This window comes from Gossypium arboreum, chromosome 9 (assembly GCF_025698485.1).
Source record: "Gossypium arboreum isolate Shixiya-1 chromosome 9, ASM2569848v2, whole genome shotgun sequence".
Lineage (NCBI taxonomy): Eukaryota > Viridiplantae > Streptophyta > Magnoliopsida > Malvales > Malvaceae > Gossypium > Gossypium arboreum.
This window is the reverse complement of record NC_069078.1, coordinates 2,392,294-2,409,175: the sequence shown is the minus strand read 5'-3', so window position 1 is coordinate 2,409,175 and position 16,882 is coordinate 2,392,294. Positions and strand designations below refer to the sequence as shown.

Genomic DNA, 16,882 nt, shown 5'->3' with positions numbered 1-16,882 from the left:
GATTTTCCACAGTTTTTCTCTGTTTATATGTGTTGCGCTAACCAAGGTCGTTTTTCTGTATTTCTATTTTTCATCATGCATCGAAGGCATCTTGTTAGGAAGGTGTTGATTAGAGATTGGTTGCCAAAAACGGGTTTCTAATGGAGGAGTCAATTATACGAGTGACCGAAACGTTGTGTAATAGACTCATTTGATTAAGGAAATGCCTAAATAGGGGCTATCTTGAAATTAACACCAAATTTTTGTATATTCATTCATGACTGACATTCATTTGACATTCATGCATTCATTCATGCATCCATTCATTCATTGCATATCCCATACTCGTTCGCTGAGGTTAAAACATACAATTCGCAGTTGCAATACCACAAGACTGGAACCACGTCATTCGTATAGAACGCGCTGACAAACTAGAGTAATGGAGGCCGAATTCAATGGAAGGATTGAAAGGATGGAGAGAATTCAAAAGGAATTACAAGAGCAACGGCCGGTGCCACATACTCATTTAGGGCAAGGAATATTCATATCAAATTCTGAGGCTAATCTTGCCAATCCAATTATTTCAAATGCGGACGATCCAGCGGAAGTAGCCAGGTTGAGAACGGACGATCGTGAGGCTCAAGAGAAGTATAGGAGCTTAGAGGAAAGACTCAAAGCAATAGAGGGTACTGAAGCCTTCTCTGCATTAAGTGCCAAAGAGCTCAGTTTGGTGCCTGATCTAGTTCTGCCTCCGAAGTTCAAGGTGCCTGATTTCGAAAAATACGATGGCACGAGATGTCCAAAGGCACATCTTGTCATGTTTTGCCGAAAAATGACTGGTTACGTGAATGAAGACCAGCTACTCATACATTGTTTTCAGGATAGTCTAGTAGGATCGGCTCTTCGGTGGTACAACCAGCTTAGTAAGGAAATGATCTGATCTTGGAAGGACTTGGCGTCAGCATTCTGTGAGCAATACAAGCATGTATCGGATATGGTGCCAGACCAGATGACTTTGCAAATGATGGAGAAAAAGCCGTCAGAAAATTTTAGACAGTATGCGCAAAGATGGAGGGATGTCTCAGCCCAAGTGGAACCCCCACTAACAAAAACGGAGATAACCATTCTTTTCATCAACACTTTGAAAGCACCATTTTACGACAAACTAGTGGGAAGTGCCACGAAAGACTTTGCGGATATTGTAATATCCATGACCTTATAGAGAATGCCGTCAAGAGCGGTAGAATGGAAGGCTCAGAAGGTTCAAAAAGGGCAGCACCTATGAAGAAGAAAGAATCAGAAGCCCACATGGTGGGAATGGGAAGCCGTTATGCCTCTAATCCATATCCGAACCAACCCCGACCTCAAAATTATCCACCTCCAAATTTCTATTATCCCCCTCAAAACCTTTACTACCAAGCACCACCTCCTTCTTATCCCGTTTACGCCACGAACAACCAAAGACCCATCACCTCATTCCCACAAAACACGATACCCGCTCAAAGCCAACCCAGAAATGAACCAAGACCAGCAAGGCCTAATCCCGAGAGACCGCAGTTTACTCCCATCCCTGTGTCGTATGGGGAATTGTACCCAAAACTTTTGGAGAAATAGTTAATATCCCCCCATTACATGGCACCCATTAAACCTCCATACCCAAAATGGTACGATCCAAATGCTAGTTGTGCATACCATGCTGGGAATCAGGGGCATTCTACGGAGAAGGAGAGTTCAAGGATTCATTGATGCGGGCATTTTGCGATTTGATGGTACTAGCGGTACAACCGGGAATCCATTCCCAAACCACACCGAAGGGAATGTGAGCGCAGTAGGAGAGGAAAACAAACGACAAAGTAGAAGATGGGTTTCTGAAATAAGAACACCTCTGCAGAAAATCTGGGAGGTACTAGTTGAAAAAGAGTTGTTCTATCGTCTTGACGGAGTATTCGAAGGAAAAGATGCAAAAGGTCACAGTTTTTGTGAGTTCCATGGCGTTGAAGGGCACGACATACAGTCCTGCGATGAGTTCAGAGGATTACTGCAAAGTATGATGGATAACAAGGAGATTGGGATCTTTTATAAAAGCAAGGAGGCCGATAGAAGAGAAATATGCGCTTCTGACAATCAATCATCAGGTTTCCCATGTAGCGCCGACCGACCGTTAATAATTTATTATGACGCGAAGAAAGAGCCGGTGAAGCCAAAAATGATAATCGAAGTACCATCTCCTTTCCCTTATAAGAATAATAAAACAGTACCGTGGAGATACGATGTTAATATTGTCACACCGAAAGTTGGAAATTCCAAAGCCATAACTGAAGATGTGGGAGAGGTAGGTCATTTTACCCGAAGTGGACGGTGCTATTCTAAAGAAATTGAACCGGTAAAGAAAAGTAGTGACTCGAAGAAAAAAGGGAAAGCAGTGATGCACGAAGTTGAAGTCGAGCAAGAAATTCCACCCGTGCAAGAAATTAAAAAGCCTGTGAACGAGGAAGAAGCTCAGGAATTCTTGAAATTTATCAAGCACAGTGAGTATAGTGTGGTGGAACAATTAAGCAAGCAGCCAGCACGAATCTCAGTTTTATCTCTACTCTTAAATTCAGAGCCACACCGGAACGCTTTGCTGAAGGTGTTAAATCAAGCTTACGTAGCTAACAACATATCCGTTGAGATACTTGATAGGTGGGTTAACAATCTGAATGCGGAAAATTTCATCTCTTTTAGTGATGATGAGATACCGCCAAATGGTAGAGGCTCGGTGAAAGCGCTGCATATCACGACTCGCTGCAAGGGCTACATAATACCAAACGTGCTCATCGATAATGGGTCAGCGTTAAATGTTATGCCATTGGCCACGCTTTCCAGAATACCGATGGATTTGTCCTACTTAAGACCCTGTCATTCCACAGTAAGGGCATTTGATGGGACAAGGCGAGAAGTTATGGGAAAGATTGAGATCCCTCTAGAGGTGGGCCCTTATATTTATGATGTTGAGTTCTAAGTCATGGACATTACGCCCTCTTATAATTGCCTTTTGGGAAGACCTTGGATCCATTCTGCTGGAGCAGTCCCATCATTCCTCCATCAAAAGGTGAAATTTATCATGGACGGCTGTTTGGTCACAGTCGAGGGCGAAGAAGATATTGTCGCATCTGTCTCTGCCGATGCACCGTACTTAGAAGTGAACAAAGACGCACTGGAATGTTCCTTTCGATCCATTGAATTTGTCAATGCCACTTTTGTTGTTGAGGGAAACAAAATTTCGGTGCCAAAACTGTCGAGAAATACTAGAATGGGGGTCAAATTGACCGTAGGAAGGGGAGCTCGAGCAATAAGAGGTTTAGGGTTTGGGGCAGCTGTAGAAGCCCAAATTGCCCGGGCCCGATTATATCAAAACCCAACCAAACCTCTAAACCCACTAAAACTTTTAACTCATGACCCATTTACATCTACCCAAACCCATTACAAAACCCAAATATTAAACCCAATTCAAAAGCCCATTAAGCCCCTTCCCAAAAAAAAAACCTAACCCAAAAAAAAAAAGAAAAACCTAACCCCCCCCAAAAAAACCAAGAAACCCTAGCCACCTAGCCACTTTCCCACTTGCCCTATTTTTCCTCCCATTTTTGATATCCATTGTCTACCACCATCACCTACAAAATAGAAAAAGAAATAATAGAAAATCATGTAAAAGATGGCTATAAAAAGCCATTCAAAAATCATATAAAGGGGGGGATTTTACAAAGATTAAAAAAGGAGACAAACAAAAAAATCCCTTCAAATTTTGAACACAAAAGAAACATCAATAAAAAGGTTGCATTTTTTCTTTTTTCCTCTTCTTTCGAATCTTTTTTTTTGTGTTGTTTTTTTCTTTCTTTATATATACATATATTGTTAAGAAAAAAAAATTTACCTTTTCCACCACCTACCATAAAGGGCAGGTAGTGGCCGTGACGGTGGCGACCGACGATCGACCGGTGACCGGCCCCTCAAGCGGATTTCCTTTCCCCTCCTTCTCTCTTCTTTCCCCTTCTTTTTTTAGGTATTTTATATATATTATGTATATATTTTTAATGCCATTAGTTATATATTTCTTATGTATATATTCTTAAATACTATTATATATACATATATATATATATTTTAAATACCATATTGTGTATATATTATTATTACAAATTATTACTATTGCTAGTATTATTATAACTATTATTATATTAGTGTATATTTTATGTACATATGTATATATATATATATATATATTTTTTTTGTACATATCATTATTTTATATTATTGTTGTAATTTTTTATGTATATATTTTTTATGTACGCTTTCCAAATATTTTCTTTTATTGTAGATATTATTATTATTATTATTACATACTTTTATTATATGCATATATATATATATATATATATGTATTTTATGTACATATTATTATTTTATATTATTATTACCAAATATATCATTTTTCCTATTTTATTATTAGTACATGATTTGTTTTTATTTTGTAAATATCATTATTATTGTTATTCTAATATTCTAGTATTCCATGTTAATATTTTTCATTAATGATATCATTTTTTTTATGTCCTTTATCTATTTTAATTTCTCACTTTAGGAATATTTTTCTCATGTTTTAATTAATTTCAAAAATAAGGCAATGTACCGATTTAATATTAAGCCATCGATTTCATCGCTATGTTGGGTGAAATTAAATAAACTTGTGTTAAAAACAGGACACCCTTTTTAAAAAAATAGAAAACTAAAATTCTCATTTTCAATCGGATCACGATTAAATATTATATTGAACTCGTATTTTTGAAAATCAAGTCAACAAATGTTTATGAGATACCAATTTTGGGCGTCATGAGGTGCTAATACCTTCCTCGTATGTGAATCGACTCGAACCCCAATTTTTCTCTGGACTTTCACGTAGACCTAAATTTGACCTTCTTTTTGTTTTAAAATAATTTTATTAGGTGTCCGATCACACCTATAAAAAGGATCGGTGGCGACTCCCTTTGCTAATAAAATCAAAAGTCGGTTTAAATTTTCAAATAATCGCCTTAATTAGCGACCGAAAGCAGAAATTTTTACGTCGCTACAGACACAATATCCATCTGATCAAAAAACGATGTGTTTTGAAGTAGGAGAATTAGATTTTTTAAAAAAAATTTAAAGTAGAGAGATTAAATCTCAAATTTTGTAAAAGCACAAGGACTAATATGAAATTTTAACTAATCTAACAACCCAACTTTTAAATATTAAATACACGTAAATACTCCCATGATGGTTTGATAGACCAAATCAACAAACAGAAAACAAATAATGATAATATAACAGACAAAAAAACAAAACAAGAAAACAAGTAATGTTTTTTTTTTTGTAGCTTTTGCAAAAACAAGAAAACCTGTAAATTCTATTATGGACCCACGAATCTCTCTCTCGTTTTTCTTTCCTTTTTTTCTTTGGTAATTCTTACATTCCCTCTGCAGATCTCGCAACCAAACACTAAGACAGAGAGAAAAAAAAAACAACAATATCTGTTTTTTTTCTTTCTTTTCTTTTCTCCCTCTGTTTTCTTCTTGGTAACTCTGTTTTGTTTTATTTCTCTTTCATTTTTTCCCCAGATTAAAATGGTTCAACTTTTGTTCTAATGTGGGAATGATTTACCATTTTTGACCCAGACTTGTTTTTCTTGATCTGGGTCAATCTTGGTTTTTTTTTCGAGCTGAACAAATGGGTTGTATTACCTCCAAACATGGCGGTGGTAGACCGGTGACAAATTCCCCTGTTCCAGTGGTTCGTAAAAACGACCATGGTTTTACATTATCATCTTCATCATCGAAACATCAATCTGGGAGATTAGAGGTTGATAAAGATGATGAGAAATTGGATGAAAATGGTAAAATTATTAACCCAAAGAAAAGCAGAGATTTGAGGAAATCTAAAAGGGATGGTTCAAGGAGAAAGAGCCGTTAGCCCAATAAAAGAAATTGAAAAATTGGAAAGCAAAGAACTAACATAAATATATACCAAAATAAACATTAAGTTCTAACATGGAAATAGGAAAATGTGCAATGAAAATGAGTAAAATGCATGAGAAAAAAAAATGTATCCTAGTCTTCTTGAGGTGGAGGAGGAGGAGGGAATTGAGACATTAGATATGCAACATTTACTTGTCACAATTCAAAAACTATAGATATGTTATGAATGCTATTAAGTGGATGTTCAACCTTTCATCTTCTTCAACCTTTCACCTTTCATCTTCTTGTAACCCATTTTCTATTTATGTATTAGAAAATGAGGAGTCTAATCTCCCTATATATACATATAGGAGTATACTACTTGTAAGGATGATGAAAATAAAAGAGAAATGCAATAGAAATCTCTCTTTATTCTCAAATGTTATTCTTGTGTTGTTTGCATTATTATTATTTTATAACACGTTATCTGTACGAGTTTACTTGTTAGTATTTAATATTTCGTTGGAGAATATGTAATCTAGATGTATAACGTCCTTGTTGAAGCAACAATCCTAAGGTATGTGATTTTCTATGCGTGTTTAAAAGATTTTGAGATTTCGATATTCTTAATGAAAAAAAAAGTTTAAAATTATGCTCTCTCTTTTTCTTTTTCTTTTTTGTATTTAAGTATGAATTTATGTTTTACATATTCCATGGTATGCTTCTTTATGATCTAATAGTACGTTTGGTTCACTGTAATGGAATAGGGCTGTAATGGAATAGAGCTGTAATAAGTAATTCAACTGTTTGGTTGAATGGAATGGAATAGAACTGTAATAGTATTCTTATGTTTGGTTGAATGGAATAATGATGTAATAGCATAAGGAAAAAAACTAAAATGACCAGAATACCCTTAGCAGAATTTTTGTTAAGGTAGATGATTATTGTCATTGTTATTAAATTTTAATAAGATTATTATTGAAAATAATTTTAATAAAAATAATAAATAGTTTAACCATATTTTAACATAATTATTATTAAATATAATTTAATAAAATATATAATTTAATAACATTCATTATATAATTATTATTATATGAATTAAAAATCAAAATATATAATACTATAAAAAATATATAATCTACTTTATTATTTTTAAACTGCAATACATATTTAGGCTGCGTTTGTTTGCCAATACAATATTTTCCGGAAAATAATTTCTGAAAAATGATTTACTTTTTGTAGAAATGATTTACTTTTCTGGTGTTTGGATGAATCTATGTAAAATATTTTCCGTTATTTGGTAGATTTCAAAATATTTTATAAAAGTGTTTTAAATTAAACAAATATATATTTAAGAATTTATTATCTCTTTGTTGTTTATTTGAGTTTATTATATATATATATTAATAAATTTATATTTTAAATTATTTTTACATATATTGCAATGTTTTATTTATGAGTAAACTACAAAATAGTCACTTTTGTTTGCCTCGGGTTATATTTTAGTCACTTATATTTGAAATGTTACGTTTTAGTCATTTATGTTATTATTATCTCCCTAATGGTAATCCTACGTGACAGTCCAACTAGATTTTAAGTGCCAACTAGATCTTAAGTATATCTGTTAATACATACTTCATCCGGATAAATTATATAGGTTTTTGTTAATACATACTTCATCCGGATAAATTATATAGTTTTCTGTTAATACATACTTCATCCAGATAAATCATTTTCAAAGTTTCAATGTAGCACCCCAAACCCGGCCCAGAAGTTATGGTTAGATCCGGCATGCCACATCAAAAACGTAAAAAAAAGATTTCCATTCTAAGTCTAGAAAATCGTACTTGATGTTCAAAAGATTAATTTCATTATAGGTTAAAGTGAATGGAAGCTGTGCACCAGGTAAGAAACCGGAAAAGAGGTGGTGAGTCCATCGGACTACTTAAGTACCAAGCTCCTTCGATTCAATCCTGACATGCATACCGCCATTTCCACACCTTAACGTCATGGATATTTCTAGGAAACCGATTTGATTAAGTCATTTTAGGAAAAGTGATTAATTTTGGAAAATACTTTCATTCGGAAGCTTTGCTTGTTGTCGTGTTATTTTGAAATCAATTGTTGTTTTTGAAAACGCCTAAAGCTATCCAATTTCAACAGTTAAAATAAGTAATACCTATCTTAGTAATACATATTAAAACCATTAAAAATAATTAAGCGGCCTTATTACATTTAAAACCCAAAACTTCAAACGTAAATAAAAGGATGTCCAGTTCACGGAAGAAAATCAAACTTTCGAGCAGGTGGCCACTCAAATTCCCTCACGACTCAAGCCCACTATGGTTGGGGATTTCTGCGATGAAAATAAAAGGGTAAGTTTGGGAAACTCAATGTGCAAGGAAAACCCATTCAAAGCCCAAGTCACTCAAGCCTATTGGGCCTAAGCCCATTCAGTAATGATGGTCTTGGGCGAGCCCTTTCAGATTACAATAAACTGGGCCTTAGCCCTTATTGAGATAGCAGATGGCCCATAGGCCCATTTCAAAATACATGCAACATCAATAACATATGCAAACCTATTTGGGAGACTACTCAACCCACCAACCACTACACTCCACCGTACCAGACCATACACTCCATGTGGGAATAGCTCAACCCACCCAATCCAACACTCCACGATTCTTGCCTTGCTTTCTCGATTAACGATAAATTGAGGCAAAGCCTCCATCGTGGACAAGCCACTTTCACTACTTCCTCCGTCAATATCCCAGTCCATGCATCGATAATAACAACATGGCATGCATAAATAACAACAATCAAACATGCATTTAGGTCAATTTAACCCTAGGGGTATTTCTAATTTATCTCCTAAGGGTAAAACTACAAATTTTCCACTTTTAAAGGTATTTCAGTAATTTATCTATTTTAGGGTTTTCATGCATATTCCTACCTTTCACGTACTAGCGAGAATCACTACTGAGGGTTCTTACGAATTGGGCCGTTGGCCCATCATTCCAATTTTGGCCCATTAAGCCCAAAAATATCGAAGGCACATAAATCATGCACTTTGCGGTCCAAACATTGCAGCTTACCAAAAACATTAATCGATTTACCTCACGAGCATTCGCTTTTCTCAAATCTACAAAATACCGGTTTTCGCATTTCGACTTTTCGACTTTTGCCGATCCGGACTAAGAAAGAGGGTGTTAGTTACACACCTGTTTGCGACGATATGCTGACGAGATCCACACACGAACTGCCTACAATTGGATTACTAACACGTTAATCTAACTATTCAAATACAAACTAAGTATTAACCCCTTACAATATTCGGCCAACCACACCTACAGATCATAGTAAGCTTATAAGAAATCAATAAGCAACTCATTAACAAATTTTTGTCAATGTTTACCACATAATCATAATTTCACTGCAAGCTGTCTTCCTGAGCAACAGTCACTAAATTATTTATAACTGGAGCTACGAAACTCCAAATTAAGTGCCGTTAATTTTCCATGAAAATAGACTCATATATCTTCTATCCATAAAATTTTAAGAATTTTTGGTATGGCCAATCAATACCATATTTTTCTTAAAGTTTCCCATGTTTCACTGTTTGACTAATCTGACCACTCTTCATTTCAAATCAAATTTCTCATTGTACAGAATTCAAAATATATTCTCGTTTATTTCATTTGAAACTAGACTCATTAAGATTTAATTACATAATTTATTCAGCTTCTAATTCTTCTCCCACAATTTATGGTGATTTTCCAAAGTCATGTTACTGCTGCTGTCCCAAGCAGATTTATTACCAAATCACTCTTTCACACATACCTTGCATGCATGTTATTTAAACATGTATATCACCAATCAATCATCACATATCTATGATTTTACTTAAGAATAATCTCCATTTCATCATTTTAAAGCACAACATGTTAGCTGATTTTTTCCCTTTAACATCTAAGGCACATGCATGCTCATTTGTTTGGCTCAACTTCACCTATCTTCTATTTTTCATCAAAAGAACATGAAACAACAACCATTTCCTTCATTTTAATTCATGACTAAATGCTCACAACACAACTAAAAATCAAAATATACTTCAAGAGTTAAGGTAGAATCAAGAAGAACTCATGAACCTCAAAATAGAAGCAAGGTACCAAGAACTTACCTTCAATTTTCCTCCTCCTAATGACCGAATACTCAAGAGCTTTCTCCTCTCCTTTCTCTTCTCTAACTTTCAGCTATGATGAACAAAGATGGACAAAACTTTGTTCTTTTCACCCCTTTTTCTTTTAATAAAATTTCATATTTCATCCATTTAATTCTTTAATACAAAAGACATGAAATTTCCATCATAAAACATTTACCTAACCCATTATTATGAAACATTTACCTAACCCATTATCATGGAACATTTACCTAACCTATTATCAATTTGTATCAATTTGTACCATAAATTATGGATATCAAGTGTACATTTTGTCTACAACAACATGATGGCTGGCCACTTCATGTAAAATGGGAGGTTTGTCATGCAAATCCTCCTATTTTGCACTCCTATTTATTTGGTCACTTCAATTTAGCCTATAGCATTTTCAAACATTTTCACATAAGTCCTATTTCATAATTTCACTCCCTTTTTCTTATGGAACAAAAATTAACTAAAATTACCGGGTTCTATCTTAAGCTTGGGCCTTCTAGAGGCCCACTAACATAATTAAACCTATGCCAACATTCACAGGATTCCCGAAAATTGGGGCGTTACATTCAAAGTTTGTTGCAACTGAAATTCGATCTTATTTTCAAAGAATTTCATGTTTATATATATAAATACAATTATCCAAATAAATGTTTATTTGAATACTCACATCTTTTAACAATAGATATAATTATTCAAATAAGTTTAAGAGGCACAACTTTTATCATTTTATAGAAACCTTTATTTTACTAAATATTGAAATCAAACTCAAATACTTAATTAAGACAAAATAAAACTTAAATATCGAAATGAATATTAAAACCGAACTCCAATACTAAATTGGATATTAAAATTAAAAGCAAATATTAAATAATAGATTAATTCTTTTATATATATATATATAAAGCTACTACTTCATATATAATATTCATATTATTTATTTCTTTTAAGGTGCAAATTGCAATTTGTTTTATATATAATATTCATAATATTCATATATAATATTCTATTTCTTTTTTAAAATATAATTTAAGGATAAATGAAAAAGTTTTGTCTCATCAAACTTATAAACAGCTAAGGAATTTATTTTGTTCAATTACGATAATCTAATTTTCTTATTTATGTATTACGACTTATGCAAAATGTGAGTGAAAAATTGTAATTTATAGAAAATTAATCTTAAAAGGTAATTGAATCTTTGGTTGAAATGATTAAGTTCATATATTAAAATTTTATTACTTTGGGTCTAAATCCTTCAAATGCAATTTTAAAAATTTACATAATTTAAGTTATTATAATAATGTTTCTGATTTTACTAAAAAAAAGAGTTTGTGATAATTGCTCAACTGAATTGAGACTCGGTTAATAGATTACACTAACTCAATCAGTCTGTAACACCAAAAAAAAATCGATATATTATAAAAGTAGTGTTAAATTAAATAGTATATAATTGATTTCCGGTAAAATGAGCAACCCCGTTGGCAATGAACATACACATGAATTCTATGCTTGCTATGTTACGCTATGAAAATGATAACAAAGATGATAACTTGAGATTGAAAGTTTTAGAAATGGAGAAGTTATAACATATCAAATCGAGAAATTTATTGTTCAAAGTTGGATGCATACAGTGCAGACTATGTTATGAACTTGCTTAGGGCTTAAGCTCTCTTTTCTATAAAAAAAGAATGAGTTCGATGCATATTGTGGTTTTTTTTTTGTACAACTGAGATTCACAAAGATTATTTTACTAACCTAAACTGTAACCATTTTAATAAAAAAAAAAACAGCAACTTGTCTTACCCTTTTTAACAGTTGTTGAACTGATTATAATTCCATAACTTCAAAAAAAAAAAAACAAATTATAACTCCATTAAAATTAAGACTCAAAGTTAATAACTTGCAGAATCCAATCCACAATATTAGCAGGTTTTCTGCATGGACAAAACCCAATTTCTATATTTAGTTAACTTGTTGAAAAAATATTAGAGAGAGAGCAAATTTGCAGAAACCCCATTTTTTTGTCGATTTTTTAGCCAACAAAAATGTTTTCTTCTTGCATGGAAATTCAAACATCGAATCATCAAACATATATCCATTGCAAAATTTGTCATTGCAAGATAGCTTAAACACAAAAGAATCCTCAGATATGTCATTGCAAGATAGCTTAAACACAAAATTTACTCTCAAAAACACCAAGTGAACTTCTGGACTCGAACAAATAATTAACCATAAGACAAGCCCATTCAAAATAAAAAACACCATGATTATTTGAATCGAACCAATCAATCGGACCAATTAAATTAGAAACTAATAACCAAAGTACGAATCCAAAGAAAATCATCTGACCAATTAATTTGAAAATTGATATAAACCAATTAAATCAAGCAATTGAACTAGTTGAATTATAATTTTTTAATGAATTTTTAATGATTTATTTAGTTAAATTAAACAAATTGATCAAATCAAACTAGCAAACCAAAAGCTTGACCACAGGTCTACTTTTAGAAAACACTTTTGCTCTGAAAGTTCTGAAAACCCCAGAAAATGTCCCAATACAACATCTAAAACACAATCCATTGCTCACATTTAATGATAGAAAAACAGGATCAAGGCATGCAAGAAATGAAGACCAGTTTTATCTGTTAATATAGCTTAGTTGACATCAAAATGTGTAACGCCCCAATTTTCGGGAATCCTGTGAATGTTGGCATAGGTTTAATTATGTTACAGGGCCTCTAGAAGGCCCAAGCTTAAGATAGAACCCGGTAATTTTAGTTAATTTTTGTTCCATAAGAAAAAGGGAGTGAAATTATGAAATAGGACCTATGTGAAAATGTTTGAAAATGCTATAGGCTAAATTGAAGTGACCAAATAAATAGGAGTGCAAAAAAGGAGGATTTGCATGACAAACCTCCCATTTTACATGAAGTGGCCAGCCATCATGTTGTTGTAGACAAAATGTGCACTTGATATCCATAATTTATGGTACAAATTGATACAAATTGATACAAATTGATAATAGGTTAGGTAAATGTTCCATGATAATAGGTTAGGTAAATGTTCCATGATAATGGGTTAGGTAAATGTTTCATGATAATGGGTTAGGTAAATGTTTCATGATAAGAATTTCATGTCTTTTGTATTAAAGAATTAAATGGATGAAATATGAAGTTTTATTAAAAGAAAAAGGGGTGAAAAGAACAAAGTTTTGTCCATCTTTGTTCATCATAGCTGAAAGTTAGAGAAGAGAAAGGAGAGGAGAAAGCTCTTGAGTATTCTGTCATTAGGAGGAGGAAAATTGAAGGTAAGTTCTTGGTATCTTGTTTCTATTTTGAGGTTCATGAGTTCTTCTTGATTCTACCTTAACTCTTGAAACATATTTTGGTTTTTGGTTGTGTTGTGAGCATTTGGTCATGAATTAAAATGAAGGGAATGGTTGTTGTTTCATGTTCTTTTGATGAAAAATGGAAGATAGGTGAAGTTGAGCCAAACAAATGAGCATGCATGTGCCTTAGATGCTAAGGGAAAAATCGGCTAACATGTTGTGCTTTAAAATGATGAAATGGAGATTATACTTAAGTAAAATCATAGATATGTGATGATTGATTGGTGATATACATGTTTAAATAACAAGCATGCAAGTTAGGTGTGAAAGAGTGATTTGGTAATAAATCTGCTTGGGACAGCAGCAGTAATGTGACTTTGGAAAATCACCATAAATTGTGGGAGATGAATTAGAAGTTGAATAAATTATGTAATTAAAGCTTAATGAGTCTAGTTTCAAATGGAATAAACGAGAACATATTTTGAATTCTGTACAATGAAAAATTTGATTCGTAATGAAGAGTGGTCAGATTAGTCAAACAGTGAAACATGGGAAACTTTATGAAAAATCTGGTATTGATTGGCTAAACCAAAAATTCTGAAAATTTTATGGATAGAAGATATATGAGTCTATTTTCAGGTAAAATTAACGTCACTTGATTTGGAGTTTCATAGCTCCAGTTATAAATGATTTAGTGACTGTTGTTTAGGAAGACAGCTTGCAGTGAGATTATGATTATGTGGTAAACATTGACAAAAATTTGTTAATGAGTTGCTTATTGATTTCTTATAAGCTTACTATGATCTGTAGGTGTGGTTTGCTGAATATTGTAAGGGGTTAATACGTAGTTCGTATTTGAACAGTTAGATTAATGTGTTAGTAATCCAATTGTAGGCAGTTCTTGTGTGGATCTCGTCAGCATATCGTCGCAAACAGGTGTGTAACTAACACCCTCTTTCTTGGTCTAGATCGGCAAAACTTGAAAAGTCGAAATGCCGAAAATCGGTATTTTGAAGATTTGCGAATGTGCGAATGCTCGTGAGGTAAATCGATTAATGTTTTTGGTAAGCTGCAATGTTTGGACCGCAAAGTGTATGATTTCGTGCCTCGATATTTTTGGGCTTAATGGGCCAAAATTGAATGATGGGCCAACAGCCCAATTCAGTAAGAACCCTCAGTAGTGATTCTGTTAGTACGTGAAAGGTAGGAATATGCATGAAAACCCTAAAATAGATAAATTACTGAAATACCTTTAAAAGTGGAAAATTTACGCTTTACCCCTAGGAGATAAATTACCAAATACCCTTAGGGTTAAATTGACTTAAATGCATGTTTGATCGTTGTTATTTATCGCATGCCATGTTGTTATTATCTCGATGCATGGACTGGGATATTGACGAGGAAGTACTGAAAGTGGCTTGTCCATATCTTGGAGGCTTTGCCTCAATTTATCGTTAATCGAGCAGTTAAGGTCAAGAATCGTGGAGTGTTGGGGTTGGGTTGAGCTATTCCCACATGAAGTGTAGTGGTTGGTGGGTTTAGTAGTCTCCCCAAATGGGTTTGCATATGTTATTGATGTTGCATGTATTTTGAAATGGGCCTATGGGCCATATTGTTATCTGAATAAGGGCTAAGGCCCGCTTTATTGTAATCAAAAGGGCTCGTCCAAGACCACTTCATACTGAATGGGCTTAGGCCCAATAGGCTTGAGCTGACTTGGGCTTTGAATGAGTTTTCCTTACACACCGAGTTTCCCAAACTCACCCTTTTATTTTTATCCACGCAAGAAATCCCCAACCATAGTGGGCTTGGAGTCGTGAGGGAATTCGGAGTGGCCACCCGCTCAAAGTTTGGTTTTCTTCCGTGAATGGACATCCTATTATTTATGTTGAGGATTGGGTTTTTAAATGTAATAAGGCCGCTTAATTATTTTTGATGGTTTTAATATGTATTACTAAGATAGGTATTACTTATTTTAACTGTTGAAATTGGATAGCTTTAGGGCGCGTTTTCAAAAAAAAAAAAACAACAATTGATTTCAAAATAACAAGACAACAAGCAAAGCTTCCGCAATGAAAGTATTTTTCAAAATTAATCACTTTTCCTAAAAATGACTTAATCAAATCGGTTTCCTAGAAATATACATGACGTTAAGGTGTGGCAATGGCGGTGTACATGTCTAGGATTGGATCCGAAGGGAGCTTGGTACTTAAGTAGTCCGATAGACTCACCTCCTCTTTTCCAGTTTCCTACCTGGTGCACAGCTTCCATTCACTTTAACCTATAATGAAATTATCTTTTAAAACACTAAGTTGGTTTTTCTGTATCAACAATATAAAATGTTTTGTGTTGCGACGAAAAAAATTTTACGCTTGGTCGCTAATTATGGTGATTTATTAAACATTTGAAAACCAACTTCCGATTTTATTAACAAAGGGAGTCGCCACCGATCCTTTTTATAGGTGTGATCGGACACCTAATAAAATTATTTTAAAACAAAAAGAAGGCCAAATTTAGGTCTACGTGAAAGTTCGAGAGAAAATTGGGGTTCGGAGTCGATTCTGCGAGGAAGGTATTAGCACCCTCACGACGCCCAAAATTGGTATCTCATAAACATGTATTGACTTGATTTTCAAAAATACGAGTTCAATATAATATTTAATCGTGATCCGATTGAAAAATAGGAATTTTTAGTTTTCGATTTTTTTTTTAGAAAGGGTGTCCCGTTTCACAAGCCGATTTAATTTCACCCAACATAGCGATGAAATCGATAGCTTAATATTAAATCGGTACATTGCCTTATTTTTGAAATTAATTAAAACATGAGAAAAATATTCCTAAAGTGAGAAATTAAAATAGATAAAGAACATAAAAAAAAATGATATCATTAATGAAAATATTAACATGGAATACTAGAATATTAAAATAACAATAATAATGATATTTACAAAATAGAAACAAGTCATGTACTAATAATAAAATAGGAAAAATGATATATTTGGTAATAATAATATAAAATAATAATATGTACATAAAAATACATATATATGTATATATATATAATAAAAGTATTTAATAATAATAATATCTACAATAAAAGAATATATTGGGAAACGTACATAAAAAATATATACATAAAAATTTACAACAATAATATAAAATAATGATATGTGCAAAAAAAATATATATATATATATATATACATATGTATATAAAATATACACTAATATAATAATAGTTATAATAATACTAGCAATAGTAATAATTTGTAATAATAATATATACACAATATGGAATTTAAAATATACATATATATATATATATGTATATAATAGTATTTAAGAATATATACATAAGAAATATATAACTAATGGCATATATACATAATATATA

At 32.9% G+C, this 16,882-nt stretch overlaps 1 long non-coding RNA gene across 1 annotated transcript; it reads left to right on the top strand.

The window, feature by feature from the left end:
- Positions 1-13,218: 13,218 nt before the first annotated feature.
- On the top strand, positions 13,219-14,475 carry LOC128280821 (uncharacterized). The gene is made up of 2 exons (XR_008270998.1): positions 13,219-13,468; positions 14,384-14,475. It is a non-coding gene; the product is annotated as an uncharacterized LOC128280821 (long non-coding RNA).
- The last annotated feature ends 2,407 nt before the right edge of the window (positions 14,476-16,882 follow it).